General features: G+C 44.1%; 1 non-coding gene across 1 annotated transcript; it reads right to left on the bottom strand.

Moving 5' to 3' along the window:
* Positions 1 to 399: 399 nt before the first annotated feature.
* LOC119924936 lies at positions 400 to 537 on the bottom strand. The gene has a single exon (XR_005449614.1). It is a non-coding gene; the product is annotated as a small nucleolar RNA SNORA7 (small nucleolar RNA).
* Positions 538 to 18,612: the final 18,075 nt, after the last annotated feature.

Here is an 18,612-nt window from a genome sequence, read left to right on the forward strand (position 1 = left end):
ATTGAGAGACAACTGCTGCTGGAAGCTGTACAGGCCTCAGTAAGGAAATCAATCATTGGATAAATCAAAGCTATTCATTGAGTGCTTACTCTGCAGAGCATTGTACTAAGCACCTAATAATAAAAAATAATTATGGTATCTTTTGAGCTCTTACTATGTGCCAAACACTGTGGTCTTGTCTTATGCCATTGAGTCCTTTCTGACCCATATCGACACCAAGAACACATCTCTTCGAGAATGTTCCGCTCTCCAGCTGCAATCGTTCTGGTAGTGGATCCATGTAGTTTTCTTGGTAAAAATATGGAAGTGACTTACCATTGCCTCCTTCCATGCAGTAAACCCAAGTCTCCTCCCTTGACTCTCTCCCGTGCCGCTGCTGCCCAGCATTGGTGGGTTTTGACTTGTAGCAGAGTGCCTTTCACTTGCTAGCCATTGGCCAAGCTAGGAGTGGAATGGGTAGGCCTCTGCTTGACTCTCCCTCCCTTAGCCGAGACAGGTAGAGTACTGGAAACTCTCCAAATGCAACCCTGAGAGGTAGAAACACCTTAGTAGGTACAAGGTAATCAGGTTAGGTGGGACAAAGTCCCTGGCCAACACTGGACTCCACACCCTTATCCCCATTTTACAGATGAAGTAACTGAGGCACAGAGAAGTGAAGTGACTTGCCCAAGATCACACGCAGACTTGTGGGGGAGCTGGGATTAGAACCTATGACCTTCTGACTGCCAAGCCTGTGCTCTGTCTATTGAGCCACGCCATTTCTACAACTAAGTTGGGAGAAGCTAGCTCTCTTCCTCCCTTCAAGACCCTACTGAGAGCTCATCTCCTCCAGGAGGTCTTCCCAGACTGAGCCCCCCCTTCCTCTCCCCCTCTCCATCCCCCCGCCTTACCTCCTTCCCCTCCCCACAGCACCTGTATATATGTATATATGTTTGTACGAATTTATTACTCTATTTATTTATTTATTTTACTTGTACATATCTATTCTATTTATTTTATTTTGTTAGTATGTTTGGTTTTGTTCTCTGTCTCCCCCTTCTAGACCGTGAGCCCACTGTGGGGTAGGGACCGTCTCTATATGTTGCCAACTTGTACTTCCCAAGTGCTTAGTACAGTGCTCTGCACACAGTAAGCGCTCAATAAATACGATTGAATGAATGAATGAATGATTCCTGCTTATAAGTAATTTACAGTCAACAGGGGATAGATTGCTTTCTTTGAGGGGAGTCCTTGTGAAGAACTGGAGACCAAAAGGCAGATTCAAAAACAGAATCAGGGCTGTGAGTGGCCAATGTATCAACTCAGTGAGAGACTATTTTTATGTGCGTATGGAATGGTGTGTTAATCACACATGGGTGTTTTCAGCCATACCCCCTGCATGGGAAGGATTTCCCCATCCGCAGTGCCATCCTCAAAGTGAGAAACAGCTAAATATCTTGTTTCTTTTTGACGCTGAATTAAAACCCAGCATCTTTTTAAGGGGGAAAGGGTGTGAATAAGTTCTTGGCTTTTCACATCAGCCATAATTGAAGCATCTGAAACGGTGCCGAGAAAAGTACGGGAATTGCTTGTTAATATTACAGAATGTGGATAAGGGATTTCTTCAAAAACATCTGGTGTAAGTGATGATGAATTTAGATTAGGTCAGGCTGAAATTGCTGGAGCATGGTTGGGCAATCGTTTCTTTCTTAGCTCAGAGTGAATTTACATTAGGTTCACTTTCTCCTACTACTCTTCATTGTCTTAATTCTCATTCTGTGTTCTTTTGGGGGAGGTTTGAATCTCATTCTCCAGAACATGACAGACAATCAGGTACTTTTAGTGCCCAAGAATTGCCTCTGATTATTGCTGCTCATTAGCTGGTATCCTAACTCTTCCCCAAATCTGAAATCAGACAATATCAATCAGCCAATGTTATTACAACTATGAACCCAAGTCTCCCAGTGGCGAATGGAAGTAAGCCAGCATTTTGATAAGAGCAAGAGCACATTAGGTTGCATGCGTACTGTTATTATGCTTTGCTGGCTTCCACAACTCTAACAAACCCTCAGGGATTCCAGAAATGCATTTATTATTTTCATCAGTGATTTAAAAGCATTTATTGAGCGCCTATTGTATGAAGCACATTGTACTGAGCTCTTGGAAGGGTACAGTAAAAGTGAAAGAACATACTTCCTGCCTTCAAAGAGTTTAAAATCTAATGATAGAGACCAGAAAACAGAGGGAGCAGGCAAAGCAAAATAGCATTCAAATGGTAATGCCAAGCATATGGAAAGATAAAATAGATGAATGAAGAAGTAGAATCTGTGCTCAAACAGATTAAATGCTAAGGTTCATTATTGGAATGACCCAACCTGGTCTCAGAGGAAAGTTGAGGAGTAGCTTGGCCTAGTGGAAAGACCACAGGCTTGGGAGTCAGAGGAACTGGGTTCTAATTCTGGATCTGTAGCTAGCCTGCTGGGAGAGCTTGGGTAAGCCCCTTAACTGCTCTATGCCTCAGTTCTCTCATTCGTAAGATGGAGACTGAATACCTGTTCTCCTTCCCCCTTAGATGGTGAGCCCCATATGGGATAAGACCACATCTGAGGTGATTATCCTGTATCTATCTCAATGAAATTATTATTATTGTTAAATTGAACTGTTGAGCAGGAGGGGATGGAGAAGTCCCTGAATGTACTGATACTTGCAGCTCAGTTCTGAGTCCCCTTCTATTCTTCATCAGCATTCACTCTAGAGAACTCATTTTCTTCCTTGGCTTCAACTAGCATCTCTACGCAGATGATTCCCAAATCTACCTCTGCATCTGTGACCTCTCTCCTTCCATGAAGTCTCACATTTCCTCCTGCCTTCAGGACTTTTCTCTTTGGTTGTGCTGACACCTCAAAGTTAACAGGTCCAAAACAGAAATCCTTATCTTTCCACCCAAACTCTGTCTTGCCCCGTCCATTCCATCATTATAGACAACACCACCCTCCTCCCTGTCTCACAAGCCTGTAACCTTGGCATTAGCCTCAATCAACTCTCTCCTTCAACTTGCACATTCAATCTGCACAAATCCTGTTAGTTCACAGCATCTAGAATCTACCCAGCAAGGCATAGTGGATAGAGCAGAGAAGCAGCGTGGCTCAATGGAAAGAGCATGGGCTTTGGAGTCAGAGATCATCCCGGCTCCACCAATTGTCAGCTGTGTGACTTTGGGCATCACTTCACTTCTCTGGACCTCAGTTACCTCATCTGTAAAATGGGGATGAAGACTGTAAGCCCCCCGTGGGACAACCTGATCACCTTGTAACCTCCCCAGTGCTTAGAACAGTGCTTAATAAAATGCCATTATTATTATTATTATTATTATTATTAGAGCATGGGCCCGGAAGTCAGAAGGCCATGGGTTCTAATCCCAGTTCTGCCACTTGTCTGCTCTGTGACCTCATGCACACAGACTTTACTTCTCTCCGACTCAGTTGCCTCATCTGTACAATGGGGAATGAGACTGTGAGACCCACATGGAATAGGGACTGTGTCCAACCCGATTTGCTTGTGTCCACCCCAGCACTTAGTACAGTGCCTGACACATAGTAAGCACTTAACAAGTAGCATAATTAATAATGATGGCATTTATTAAGCGCTTACTATGTGCAATGCACTGTTCTAAGAGCTGGGGAGGTTACAAGGTGATCGGGTTGTCCCACGGGGGACTCACAGTCTTAATCCCTATTTTACAGATGAGGTAACTGAGGCACAGAGAAGTTAAGTGACTTGCCCAAAGTCACACAGCTGACAGTTGGAGGAGCCGGGATTTGAACCCATGACCTCTGACTCCGCAGCCCATGCTCTTTCCACTGAGTCTATTACCCCTTCCTTTCCATCCAAACTGTTGTCATGCTGACCTAAGCATTTATAATTTCCTGCCTTCACTGCAGCCTCCTCACAGGCCTCCCTGCTTCCCATCTCTCCTCTCTCTAGTGCAGACTTCACCCTTCCACTTGGATGATTTTTCTGAAGGCTGTTCAGTCCAGTTCCCCACTTTCAAGCACTTCAAATGGTTGCCCATCCACCTCCACATCAAAAGGAAACTCTTTAATCATTGGATTTACTTAGATCGTGAGCCCCATGTGGGACAGGGACTGTGTCCAACCGTACTAACTTGTATCTACCCCAGCTCTTAGAAGAGTGCCCCTTCTAGACTGTAAGCTTGCTATGGGCAGAAAATATGTCTGCTAATTCTATTGTACTCTCCCAAGTGCTTAGTACAGTGCTCTACACTTAGTAAGCACTCAATAAGTATGATTGATTGATTGATTGGCAAATAGTAAGTACTTAACAAGTACCATAATTAATCCCTTGAGGAACTCAATCAGCGCTGGCCCTCCTACCTTGCCTCTGATCTCTTACTATAACCCAACCCAAATGCTCCACTCTTCCACACTGTCTATACCCAGATCTCATCAATTCCGCTGCCGACCTCTCACTCGTGTCCTCCTTTAGGCCTGAAACTTCCTCCCCATTCATAACCAACAGTCCACCTCTCCCCACCTTCAAAACCCTCCTAAAATCACATCAAATTTATTTTAGTGTCTGTCTCCCCTTGTAGACCGCAAGCTCCTTATGGACAGAAATGTGTCTAGCAACTCGTATTGTATTTTCTCAGCATTTAATACAGTGCTTTCCATACAGTAAGCAGTCAATAAATACCATTCATTGATGGGCAGCTTGAGGCATTACCAAGCTTTTCGTCTGTCAACTACCTCTGATGGGTGGTGGGACTTTGAACATATACAGGCAGAGGGGAGGGAGAGAAAGCAAGGATATCTAGAGTGCTGGCATCCTGGATTTATGACTGGAAATTCCCATAAGTAGAAATCTAGTAAGAAAGTGGTGTTTTCCTTTCAGAGAGAAAGGGAAGGGGTTGGTCCTTAATTTTCAAATATTTTCTATTTTGAAATTCCCTTGTTTTGAAGTTCCAGTAACATGGCTCCAGTAATATTAGCTCCCACTTCTCAGGGTTGCCTTTGGAGAGTTTCCAGTACTCTACCAGTCTTGACTACAGGAGGCAGAGTCAAGCAGAGGCCTACCCAAAGCGCTTAGTACAGTGCTCTGCACAAAGTAAGCGCTCAATAAATACGATTGAATGAATGAATGAATTCCTAGGTTGGGCAGTGGCCAGCAACTGGAAGGCAATCTGCTACAAGTTAAAACTCACCTGTGCTGGGCAGCAGGAGCATGGTAGAGAGTCGTGGATGGAGACTCAGGTTTACTGTTTTGAAGGAGTCAATGGTCAACCACTTCTGTATTTTTACCGAGAAAACTGTATGGATATACTACCAGAACGACTGCAGATGGAGGTGGGGCATTCCGGGAGAGATGGGTCCATGACGTTGCTGTGGGTCGGAAACGACTTGACAGAATAAGACAAGACAATAATATCTCCAGTAATATGGCTACTGCCCTCCTGCTTCTCCTAGGCTCACTAGACTGACAATTCCTTGAGGGCAAGGATTGAGTCTTCGAACTCTATTGAACTCTCCCAAACACACAGTACAGTGCTCTGCCCAGATTAAGTGAACAATGACTATACTTGATTAATTGACTGACTGACCCTAATCCGGCTAGTGGTGTTCCAGCAGGGTTTGGTATGGGGGCAGCGTGGGGATGTTGATTTCACCTCAGGGACTGTCTCTATATGTTGCTAATTTGTACTTCCCAAGCGCTTAGTACAGTGCTCTGCACACAGTAAGCGCTCAATAAATACGATTGATGATGATGATGGACAGTACCACTAACATTGCCCCCCGCTAGCAATCTGTGCCATTCCCACTTCTGATGCTTCCTGCTTCCCCAGTTGGTGCATGGGGGAACTAGAGCGCTGTTAGTGAGTGCTAAGGGCAGAGGCACAGATGTCCATTGTCTGTTTTTTATCGTTGATCACCTTGTCAGTCAGTCAACTGTATTTATTGTGTGCTTACTGTGTGCAGAATACTATACTAAGTAAGAGCTTGGGAGAGTAGATGTCACAGAAAGTTTCTCCCTCTAGACTGTAAGTTTTACCCTCTAGACTGCAAGCTCATTGTAGGCACATAATGTGTCTGTTATACTGGAATATTGTACTCTTCCAAGTGCTTAGTACGGTGTTCTGCACACACTAAGTGCTCGATAAATACTATTACCTGAATCCTATAATCCCAACTTTAACTGGGGTTCATTACTTTTCCAATATGTGTGCTGAAAACTGACTAATGGGAATTGTAAAAAAAAAATGCTTTTCATCCGAAAGTGCAAGTACCCCATAAAAATAGGCCATTAGAGCAGTGCTTTGCGCACAGTAAGTGTTCAATAAATACCATTGATTGAGTATGGCTTTGTCCAAGATCTCTGCTACACAACCCATAGAGTGACATGTGAAAAAGAAGCAGCGTGGATCAATGGAAAGAGCATGGGCTTGGGAGTCAGAGGTTATGGGTTCAAATCCCGGCTCCGCCAATTGTCAGCTGTGTGACCTTGGGCAAGTCACTTCTCTGTGCCTCAGTTACCTCATCTGTAAAATGGGGATTGAGGCTGTGGGACAATCTGATCACCTTGTAGCATCCCCAGAGCTTAGAACAGTGTGTTGCACACAGTAAGTGTTTAACAAATGCCATTATTATTATTATTATTATTATTATTATTATTATTATTATTTGCCTCATGGAGGAATCTCCCTAACACACAAGATTATTGCATTTATGGAGGGCAGTGGGGGCATGTGTAACAGTAGCCAGCATGGCCTAATGGATAGAACATGGGCCTGGGAGTAAGATGCCCTGGATTTTAATCCCGGTTTCCCCACTTACCTGCTGTGTGATCTTGGGCAAGGCCCTTCACTTCACTGTGCTTCACTTCCCTGATCTGCAAAATGGGAATTCAATAACTGTTCTGCCTTCCTACTTACTCTGTGAGCCCCAAGTGGGACCTGATTATTAGAGCTTAGAACAGTACTTGGCATTAAATAAGTATTTAACAAATGCCACTATTATTATTATTATTATTAACAACAGACTAGGCTACTGATTGGAGGTGCTTAAAGTCTTTTTTAATGGGCAAATAAGTGCAAGACCAGAATATAAAGCTGAGAATCAGGGACTTGGGGGGTCTGGCAAAAGCCAGGGGAAGAGAGAGATGCAACCAGACAGTGATCATGTCTAATTCCCACCTATGCATTCTCTTCCAGTGCTTAATATAGTGCTTTGCAAACATCAATCATTTAATACATACTATTACTACTACTAACATTCACTTAGAAAATCTTCCTAGAAAGGGGATCAGAGTAGGGATACTCTGTAGATTAACTTCTCTTTTGGCAGCCTGTCCTCTGGCCCAGGGGATTTTAAAAAGAGAGTCCTTAATTTCACGGGGTCAGAATCCCTATTTACTGAACGGATAACCCAAGTGCTACCAATACTAATGATAATGGTATTTAACAAATGTTTACCACATTCATTCATTCATTCAATTGTATTTATTGAGCACTTACTGTGTACAGAGCACTTTACTAAGTGCTTGGAAAGTATAATTTGGCAACAAATAGAGACAATCCCTGCCTAACAACAGGCTCACAGTCTAGAAGGGGGAGACAGACAACAAAACAAAGCAATAGACAGGCATCAATAGCATCAATATAAATGAATAGAATTATAGATATATGCACATCATTAATAAAATGAGTAGAATAAGTATGTACATATATACACAAGTGCTGTGGGGTGGGGAGTGGGGTAGAGCAGAGGGAGGGAGTTGGGGTGATGGGGAGGGGAGGAGGAGCAGAGGAAAAGGGGGGCTCAGTCTGGGAAGGCCTCCTGGAGGAGGTGAGATTTCAGTAGGAAGCTTACAGTCTCTCTTTCCTTACAAAATGTTGGCAGGAAAAGAACCATTCCACATGCCAAGAGTTGTATGAAGTGCTGGGGTAGATACAAATTAATCAGGTCAGACACAGTCTCTATCCCACATGGGGCTCACAGTCTAAGTTTGTGGTATTTATTAAAAGTTACTTTGTGCTAAGCACTGTACTAAGTACTGGGGTAGGTACAAGTTAATCAGGTGAGACACAGTCTCTGTTGCACATGGTCTAAGTCTAAGGGTGAAGTCCTTGTTTCCTGAAGGAGAAGCCTCAACAGTTAAGCTTTTGGCTCTGACTTTTGACCTAATGATTTTACCTTTTCTCCTGGTTGGATCACTCTTACCCCCTCTACAACTTCAAAACCCTTCTGAAAAGCCACCTCCTTAAGGACCTCCTTGATCAATCCCCTCACTATCCTGCTTATCAATCAATGAATGGTCTTTATTGAGCTCTTACTGTGTGTAGAACACTGTACTAAGCGCTCAGGAGAGTACAATAAAACAGAGTTCATAGGTACATTCCCTGCCCACAGAGAGCTTCTCATAAGCCAATCAATCCTCTCACACATGTCGTTATTTGTTATTATTAGTTATGCACACTCTTTTCTTCTAGCTATTGTGGATTCATCGATTCATTCATTCAGTCATTCATTCAATCATATTTATTGATGCTTAGTGCGTGCAGAGCACTGTACTAAGCGCTTGGGAAGTACAAGTCAGCAACATATAGAGACAGTTCCTACCCAACAACGGGCTCACAGTCTAGAAGGGGGAGACAGACAGCAAAACAAAACATATAGACAGGTGTCAAAATCGTCAGAACAAATAGAATTATAGCTATATGCACATCATTAACAAAATAAATAGAATAGTGAATATGTACAAGTAAAATGAATAGAGTAATAAATCTGTACAAATATATACAAGTGCTGTGGGGATTCGTTGGCCTGCTTTGCCCTCTAGCTCACAAGTTTCGTGAGCACAGAAATTGGACTTTACACGCTTTCAGTCTGTCTGTCTGTCAGTCTAACCTGCTGCTGATGATGATGACTGTCTTTTCTTGGCTTTGATCAAACTTTGACTGATCTAGATTCCTTTGCGAGTCTCCAGCACATTTGTCCCGTTGATCTGTAGAGGATTTTCATGGGTCAAGAGATCCCGTTGAGAAAGCCTCTCTATGTCTTTGGCTTTAACCTGTTGCTCAGAGTGAGCCCCTGACCTTTCTCTGAGGATTTAAAGCTCAAACAGGTACCATTCAATTTTTTTTTTTTACTTGAATGCAACCTGGGGCTTCAAATGCCTTTTGTGTCAACCCTTCCTTTTTTAGCGAGTATCTTAATCTCTGAAAGTGTTTTGACTTCCGTGACTCCTTAATATTAGGATAGGCAGGAAAGGATTGCCAAACCTCTAAGTGATGTTTGGTTCTAAGTAGCTTAACTTAGATGCTTAGATGCTTGATGCTTTTCCTCCAGGAAGTTAATGCTTAGCACGCTGGTTACATTTTTAGAAATTAAGGAACGTTATCTCTTTTAGTCTGTTGAGGATAATTTTAGCCTGTTGGGGATAAAAAAATGGCTCAGTGTTTTTGGTTCTTAGGAAGGTTTAGCAACTGGCAGGCTGGAAGTGGAGATTTTGTCTCTGATGCTGGACAAGATACAGTTCGGACAACAGCTCAGTGAGTTTACTCACAAAGCCTTGCAGCGGCCAGAAGAGAAGAGGAGTAATTCAATCTCCACGTTGCATCTGACCTGAGTCTGGCCTAAGTCGTGTCCGTGGGTTGAATTGAATTTATGTTCCATATTTGGGGCTGCACTGAAGGGACTATCATTACGTAGAGGCAACCCAATGGACGGTGTTTCCCTGAGTCACCCCCCGGGTTTCCCTGAGTCACCCCTCGGGAGGCCCAGTAGCACAAGCCTGTGGTTATAAAGCCAGTGTATAATAATAATAATAACAATAATAATAATAATAATGGCATTTGTTAAGCGCTTACTATGTGTCAAGCAATTTTCTAAGCGCTGGGGAGGACACAAGGTGGTCAGGTTGTCCCACATGGGGCTCACAGTCTTAATCCCCATTTTACAGATGAGAAAACTGAGGCACAGAGAATCAGTCAATCAATCAATCGTATTTATTGAGTGCTTACTGTGTGCAGAGCACTGTACTAAGCGCTTGGGAAGTACAAGCTGGCAACATATAGAGACAGTCCCTACTGAACAGTGGGCTCACAGTCTAGAAGGGGGAGACAGAGAAGTTAAGTGACTTGCCCAAAGTCAGACAGCTGACAAGTGGCGGAGCCAGAATTAGAACCCATGACCTCTGACTCCCAAGCCCGTCTTCCTTCCACTGAGCCACACTACCTCTCTGATCCTCCTTGGTTTTTCTTCTGGCCATCTGGGGCCTTTCTCCTTCTCATCCAAGCATCCCAGGGCCACGGACAAGGGCCAAACATCAGACCGAAGGGGCCATTGGTCTGGATGCGTAAGTGGCACTGTTGGTGGTCTCACTTGTTCGCCTACTCCTAGCAGGGAGAAGCAGAGTGACTTAGTGGATATAGCATAAACCTGTGAGTCAGTAGGATGTGCATTCTAATCCCACCTCTGCCACATGCCTGCTGTGTGATCTTGGGCAAGTCACTTAACTTCTCTGTGCCTCAGTTACCTCCTCCATCAAATGGGGATGAAGACTGTGAGCTCCATGTGGGACAGGGACTGTTCAACGTGATCACCTTGTATGTACCCCAGTGTTCCAAACAGTGCTTTTCACGTGGTAAGTGCTTAACAAATGCAATTATTATTATTGTCATTATTATGTTCCCGAATGCTGGGGCACTTGCGACCGACACTTTGTCCTCATGATCTGCTCTCACTATTGCTGAAAAGCAGAGAGGAAAGTAGGCAAATTTGAGGGGCATTCCCTGATTATCTCTAGATCTCTAGAGAAGCAGCGTGGCTCAGTGGAAAGAGCCCGGGCTTTGGAATCAGAGGTCGTGGGTTCAAATCCTGATTCTGCCACATGCCTGCTGTGTGACATTGGGCAAGTCACTTAACTTCTCTGAGCCTCAGTTACCTCACCTGTAAAATGGGGATTAAGACTGTGAACCCCACGTGGGACAACCTGATCACCTTGTATCTCCCCAGTGCTTAGAACAGTGCTTTGCACATAGTAAGCACTAATAAATGCCATTATTATTATTATTATTATGTGATAGAAGGGAGGGGAAGACAAGCATTAGAGTAGGAAGAACTACATGAGCAAACCATTTTCCAAACATTACTATCAAGTCAGCAGCACCCTGTTGCTTATTTGTAGAGACAAACTATATTTAAAATGTTCCATGAGAGTTATTGGTTTTATTTCCTGAGAACCTTAACCATCTACATCAGTCAGTGACAGCTCATCCGGGTAGAGAGAGCCAGGCACAGGGTTATAAGAGACACAGATTCTAGTCCCAGCTTTTGCAGTGGTCTGTGGTGCAGCCTGGGGCGATCGCTTAACCTCTCCGGGCCTCAGATTCCTCAACTGTAAAATCGGGATAAATCTCTGCCCTTCCTACTTCTTTGAATGCGAGCTCCAGTTGAGAGAGGGACTACATAGGAACACATTTTCTCATATGTACCCCCAGAGCTCAGCTCAGATAAGCTCTTAAAAAGACCACAATTAAAATAATATGCCATAATTGGAAACAAAGTGTTTAGTGGACTTTCAAGGTCCCAGAGGCAATGGAAGAGGCTCTTAAACTAAATCAGCAGGGAAGAAAAAGAAAAATCAATAATGAGCAGTGAAAAGGGGTCAATAAATTCTTTGCTTCTCATGAAATCCTGAGTAGAAAAGGGAAAGTCACTCAAATTCAGTCTCAGATCATTGATGTGGGGTTTCAAGGCATTTTAAGGAAAGAGCATTGTAACTCGGTTTACTTTTCAAGCACTCAGATGGAGGGAAGGGAGGTGGCTGCCACCAATTTCTCCTCTGCTAAATAAACCAATATGGATGTTTACAAACGAGGCAACTTTTATCCCCATGCTAAAGGGTAAGGTTTCCCCTTTTGTTTACGTGGCTTTTCAGCTCCTCTCCCTCTCCCCTGTGAGCACGCGTGCTCTCTCCTGTTTCTACACACCCTGTTGGCCATACAAGAACAAGGCACACGTCTTAAATCAAATTAGAGCGAGTTTAATTGCGTGGCTGTAAATACCACATTGCTGGTTAAAGATGTGATGTAAAATCAAATTACTGCAATAGTGAACATTGGATCTAAGGCGCAGAGATTTCTAAGAGATTCCCTCACATTGCAGGACAACCCTGAGGGGAGTTTAGTCCAATGTCCATTCTGTTAAGCAGATGCTTTGTTGAAAATGAGGTTGTTTTGGCTATGCCTTCAGCTATGGTCAGGAAATGTTTATTGTAGTGTGAACTGGAGAGAGATCCTATTGTCCATACCTGGGCTAGGAGCAATTTTTGGGGAGGGGAGAGGGGCTGCATCAGGCAGTTTTCTTTGGACTCAATCTTCTGGGACAAGACTAAGGCTAGACATGGGTCTAACTCTCTGTGCCTCAGTTACTTCACCTGAAAAATGGAGATTAAGACTGTGAGCCCCATGTGGAATAAGGACTGTGTCCAATTGGATTATCTTGTAATTAATTAATTAATAATGGCATTTGTTAAGCGCTTACTATGTGCAAAGCACTGTTCTAAGCGCTGGGGGGGATACAAGGTGATCAGGTTGTCCCACGTGGGGCTCACAGTCATAATCCCCATTTTACAGATGAGGTAACTGAGGCTCAGAGAAGTTAAGTGACTTGCCCAAGGTCACAGAGCAGACATGTGGCGGAGCCGGGATTCGAACCCATGACCTCTGACTCCAAAGCCCGGGCTCTTTCCACTGAGCCACGCAGCTTCTCTACTGAGCCACGCAGATTCCTACCCAAGCTCTTAGCACAGTGTCTGGAACACCCTCTGCACCGTGAACTTGTTCTGGGAAGGGAATGTGTCTGTTTGTTGTTGTATTGTACTCTCCCAAGCGCTTAGTACAGTGCTTTGCACACAGTAAGCGCTTAATAAATATGACTGAATGAATAAATATAATAAGACCTTAACAAATACCATTAAAAAAACCCACAAAACAACTGTGGGCTCGTGTTGAGCCAATTGGGCTGATGGGACTGAATTCTGGCCCCACTAGTCCCTCCTTCAAGAGAACTCTAATGTGTATTGCTCTTTTCCAAGTACTTAGTATGGTGTTCTGTACATAGTACGCGTTTAATAAATAAGATTGATTGATGGATCTACTGGTGGTCTTTTGTGCTCTTTTATCTCCCGATCAAGATGCTGCCATCTTGGGGAGCTGCAGGCAGACAGGCCCATATTGGGCCCGGAGGAACTGTGCTTTGAGCCACCATTTCCTCCATCTGATAGCTGTGAATTGGACATTCTCTGGATTATCCCGCATCTCCACCACGCTAGCACCTTAGGGAGCTGCAGGTTGACCGTTCCCAGATTTTCTGTTTTGCTTTGTTTTTGTTTTCTGCTTATGGCATTTGTTAAGCGCTTCCCACCTGCCAAGGTAATCAGGTTGGACACAGCCCCTGTCCCACGTGGGGCTCAGAATTTCAATCCTCATTTTACAGATGAGGTCACTGAGGCACAGAGAAGTGACGTGACCTGCACAAGGTCACACAGCAGACATGTGGTGGAGCTGGGATTAGAACTCAAGTCCCTCTGACTCCAAGACCTAAGTAGACCAGTAGGTCACACTTCTTCTGGTTGGCCCTGGAGGATCTTTGCTTGGAGTTGCTAGTCCCTCCACCTGGTAGCTGTGAATGGGAAAGATTCTGGATTATCCAATCCCTGGCCCTGGGGGTTTGGATGTTAGTTCAGACAGCTATGTGAAACAGCAACTCGTGAATGCTGTCACTGGGTAAGGGAATTTTCAGATCTGAGGTAGACCCCCTGCATTCTTCGGCTCAGGGATCGCTCTTTCTCTTAAAGATTTTCTGGAAATACATGCAATTTTTAAAAATTGGAGGGAGATATATCTAAGCACCTGCTTTTATGCTCTGTTAATATAGCTTTGCTGAAGACTGTGAGTTGCAGTTAGTTTTAACTGGGAAGCAGCATAGCCTTGTGGAAAGACCACAGTCCTGAGAGTCGGAGGGCCAGGGTTCTAATTCCAGCTCTGCCATGTGCCTGCTGTGTGACTTTAGGCAAGTTGCTTAACTTTTCTGTACCTCAGTTTCCTCAGAGGTAACCTGCTCTCCCTCCTACTTAGACTGTGAGCCCCATATGGGACAAGGACCGTGCCCAATCTGATTAACTTACATTCCCCCTGGCCTGGTCTTAAAACAGTGTTTGACCCATTGGTGCTTAATACCATTAAAAAAAATGTGATACCTTCTTCCTGCATGGAGCTTCATTCATTCATTCATTCAACTGTATTTTTGAGCAGTTACTGGGTGAAGAGCATTGTTCTAGCACTTGGGAGAGTACAATGTAACAACTAACAGACACATTCCCCACCCATAATGAGTTTACAGTCCAGGGGAGCTAGTCAAGGGCCAGGAACCTGTTTACTCTCCATCATTTAGGAAGCTCAGTCAAGAGAGGTGAAGTAGGAGTGTCCACAGGAACCTCTTTGGTGAGCTGTATATTGGGAGTGTACATTTCTTTGTAAATAGAAGCTCAGACTACATGGCAGAACTGAAGATGGTAATGCTTGTCACATGGGATTCAGAAGACCTAGGTTCTAGTCCCAGCCTTGCCACTTCCCTGCTGTGTGAACTTGGACAGGTCACTTAATTTTTCCATTCCTCAGTTTCCTCATTTGTAAAATGGGGATAAAATGATCATTCTCCCTCACACTTAGACTGTGAACCCCATGTGGGACCGGAACAGTGTCTGACTGGATTATTTTATATCTACTTCAATGCTCAGTATGGTACTTAACACATAATAAGTGCTTAACAATTGTTTTTCTTATTATATGTCCCAGAATGACATTGGCACACATGAAGTCTAGCACATAGACTGTCACGCAATCCCCTCAACTGTAAGCTCATCCTCTAGACTGTAGTGCTCTGCACACAGTAAGTGTTCAATAAATGCAATTGAATGAATGAATGAATGTAAGCTCACTGTGGACAGGGAATGTGTCTATTTATTGTTATATTGTACTCTCCCAAGCGCTTAGTACAGTGCTTTTCACACAGTGAGTGCTCAATAAATATGACTGACAATGAATGAATGCAACCTACTGCCACTCCAGAGATTCAAATGTGGAGGAGGTGGCAGAAATGGAATCAATCAAATGGTATTTACAGAACACTGACATGAGCAAAGCTCTGTACTAAGCGCTTGGGGAAGTACAATACAACAGAATAGGTAGACATGACACCTACCCTCAAGGAGCTTACAATCTAACAAGGGAGACAGACATTAAACAAGAATAATAATAATAATAATGATAATAATGGTACCTGTTAAGCACTTACTATGTTCCAGACACTGTACTGAGTGCTGGGGTGGATACAAGCAAATCAGGTTGGACACAGTCCCTGTCCTGCACAGGACTCACAGTCTTAATCCCCATTTTACAGATGAGGTAACTGAAGTACAGAGGAATAAACTGGCTTGCCTAAGGCCACGCAGCAGACAAGTGGCAGAGCTGGGATTAGAACCCATGACCTTCTCATCATCATCATCATCAATCGTATTTGTTGAGCGCTTACTGTGTGCAGAGCACTGTACTAAGTGTTTGGGAAGTACAAGTTGACAACATATAGAGACAGTCTCTACCCAACAGTGGGCTCACAGTCTAAAAGGGGGAGACAAAACCAAACATACTAACAAAATAAAATAAATAGAATAGATATGTACAAGTAAAATAAATAAATAAATACTCACTCCCAGGACCCTGCTCTATCCACTACACCATGCTTCTCCGACTGGTAGAGGGAAGCATCTGACTGCATATAATATAATATTAATGATGGCATTTATTAAGCACTTACTATGTGCAAAGCACTGTTCTAAGCGCTGGGGAGGTAATCAGGTTGTCCCACGGGGAGCTCACAGTCTTAATCCCCATTTTACAGATGAGGTACTGAGGCACAGGGAAGTTAAGTGACTTGCCCAAAGTCACACAGCTGACAATTGGTGGAGCCGGGGTTTGAACCCATGACCTCTGACTCCAAAGCCTGTGCTCTTTCCACTGAGCCACGCTGCTTCTCTAAGGATAGATGCATAAGTGGTGAGATGTGAGGAGGGGAGAGGGTTGAGTCCCTAAGTGTTGCTTAGATTGTCCCTGAGGGAATGAAGCTATGTCTCATTCCCTCTTGAGTATTCTCTCCCAGTGCTTTGCTTCATAAAGTGAGTACTTAATCAAGATGATTACTACCATTAGTACTACTTAGGAATTGTAGCTTAAAGTGCATCTATGATGAGGTAGGGAAGGAAAATAAGGTTGGGAGTGAGAGATTAGTCAGGGAAGTCTTCCTGGAGGAGATGGGATTTTAGTTGGGCTGTGTAGAAGCTTCAAATTTCTTTCTCTGTGAAATCACCTGGATATGAGTGGGCATACTATGGTCCCTCCCTGCCTTCCCCCCCCTGCATGTCCAAGAAGCTGTGGAAAGCAGAGGTACATCCCATCCCTCAGCTCTCCACCAGAATCAGTGGCAGAGAAAGCTTCCCCCCATCTTCCGAGCTCCAGAGGAGAGGGAGAAAGCTGGAGAGAAGGGGGCTGGGGCCTGGGAGTGGATGGGTCTGGCAGGGAAGGGGATGGATGCAGGCGACATCAGCAAGATAATAATAATAATAATGATGATGGCATTTGTTAAGCGCTTATTGTGTGCAAAGCACTGTTCTAAGTGCTGGGGAGGATACAAGGTGAGCGCTTAGTACAGTGCTCTGCACACAGTAAACGCTCAATAAATGCAATTGATTGATTGATTGATCAGGTTGTCCCACATGGGGCTCACAGTCTTAATCCCCATTTTACAGATGAGGGAACTGAGGCTCAGAGAAGTTAAGTAACTTGCCCAAAGTCACACAGCTGACAAGTGGTGGAGCCGGGTTTTGAACCCATGACCTCTTACTCCCAAGGCCATGCTCTTTCCACTGAGCCACATTGCTTCCCTGTGATGTCAGTTAGCCTCCAGTGATCTCCCTTTCCAAAAGTCCTGATCTGTGGTTTCCTTGCCTATTCCGAGGAAGAATAGCAACTCCTAAGTCCCATTTTACACATGAAGAAACAAATCTTCAGAAAATATTGTTTTTGTTCTCATGTCCTCACAATAATTTCTTCGACATCCTGACTGCCAGGAAGAGCCCATTTGCTACTCAAATCTTCTTTCCCAGGGAGGCACAGGCAGGTTTAGGGGGCAGCAATGCCGAAAGGTTAAACCTCTGAGGATCAGGTTTGCCTGGGAAGGACGTGGAGGTATGCCATCTCATGGGTCTGTCCCTCAGAACACAAACTCCAACTACAGTGTCCAGTCAGGTCTGTGGCTCTGGGGGTCCAGAGCCCTGACAGAGTTTTGACAGAAGGGCAGTGATGGCTTCTCTGCTTCCCTTAAGCTTAAGTGGCTTTTGAGATCTAGGCTGCAGTCCCTTTTTCCAGCTCCCTCCCCACCACCTTATTAGCCCCTGGTCCACCCTGGGAATAGTAAGGACAACTGTTGATTTTCCAGTGGGTGCACTGGGTGAAATGAAATCGAATGAACTCTGACTCCAAAGCTTGTGCTCTTTCCACTGAGCCATGCTGCTTTCCCTAGTATGCTGCACATAGTAAGCACTCAATAAATACCATGCATTGCTCAACTGAAAATGATAGGCAAAAATAAAAATTCCCCCCTGGACCCAAGTGCCAGGTATAGGGATAAGATACATACGTACTAGACGGACTAGACATGACCGGGCCGCTGGTGATCCTGGTGAAGGCAGGGTTTCAGAAGAACTTTAAAGGTGGGGAGTGAGGTGGTCTGGGGAAGCTGGGATGGGAGGGATCTCTAGGCTGAGGGAACAGTGTGATCGAGCTGGAAGAGTGGGTAGAGTTGAGTGTTACTCTATTTATTTATTTTTTTACTTGTACATATCTATTCTATTTATTTTATTTTGTTAGTATGTTTGGTTTTGTTCTCTGTCTCCTCCTTTTAGACTGTGAGCCCACTGTTGGGTAGGGACTGTCTCTCTATGTTTCCAACTTGTACTTCCCACGCGCTTAGTACAGTGCTCTGCACACAGTAAGCGCTCAATAAATACGATTGATGATGATGATGAATGTCCCCTGGGACCGTTAGTCTGACAAGTTGATCAAAACAGGTTGAAATGCTCTGCTTTCTCCATGATAGAGCACCCTCCCCTTGCCCCCTTCACTCCCAAGCCCTAGAAGAAAAAAACAGAAACCCAGAAAAGCAATTAGTTCTCCTGCCAGCGAAGCAAATGCCCTTCTGAAACAGCCAAATGGCTGGTGGGGAAAAGCAGAAAAAAAAAAGACACTCATTTGCCCTAAGCTACCTTTCGACATTTGCTGCTGAACATGTAGTCAAGACCTTGATAGCTGTCAAGCTGGAGCTGTAAAAATGTGGTTATTGAAAAGTGCAAATCTGGTTTATTTTTCAAATATTAAAAACAGATCTTCTCTCTGGCAGCTGTCAGAAGAAATGTGTCCTGGCAAATTTTCCGACTCAACCCAAGTATTCAACATTACTTAAAGATCTTGATGCTACAACCCAAATTGTAATTAGCATACTT

Source organism: Tachyglossus aculeatus, chromosome 2 (genome assembly GCF_015852505.1).
Source record: "Tachyglossus aculeatus isolate mTacAcu1 chromosome 2, mTacAcu1.pri, whole genome shotgun sequence".
NCBI classification, from domain to species: domain Eukaryota; kingdom Metazoa; phylum Chordata; class Mammalia; order Monotremata; family Tachyglossidae; genus Tachyglossus; species Tachyglossus aculeatus.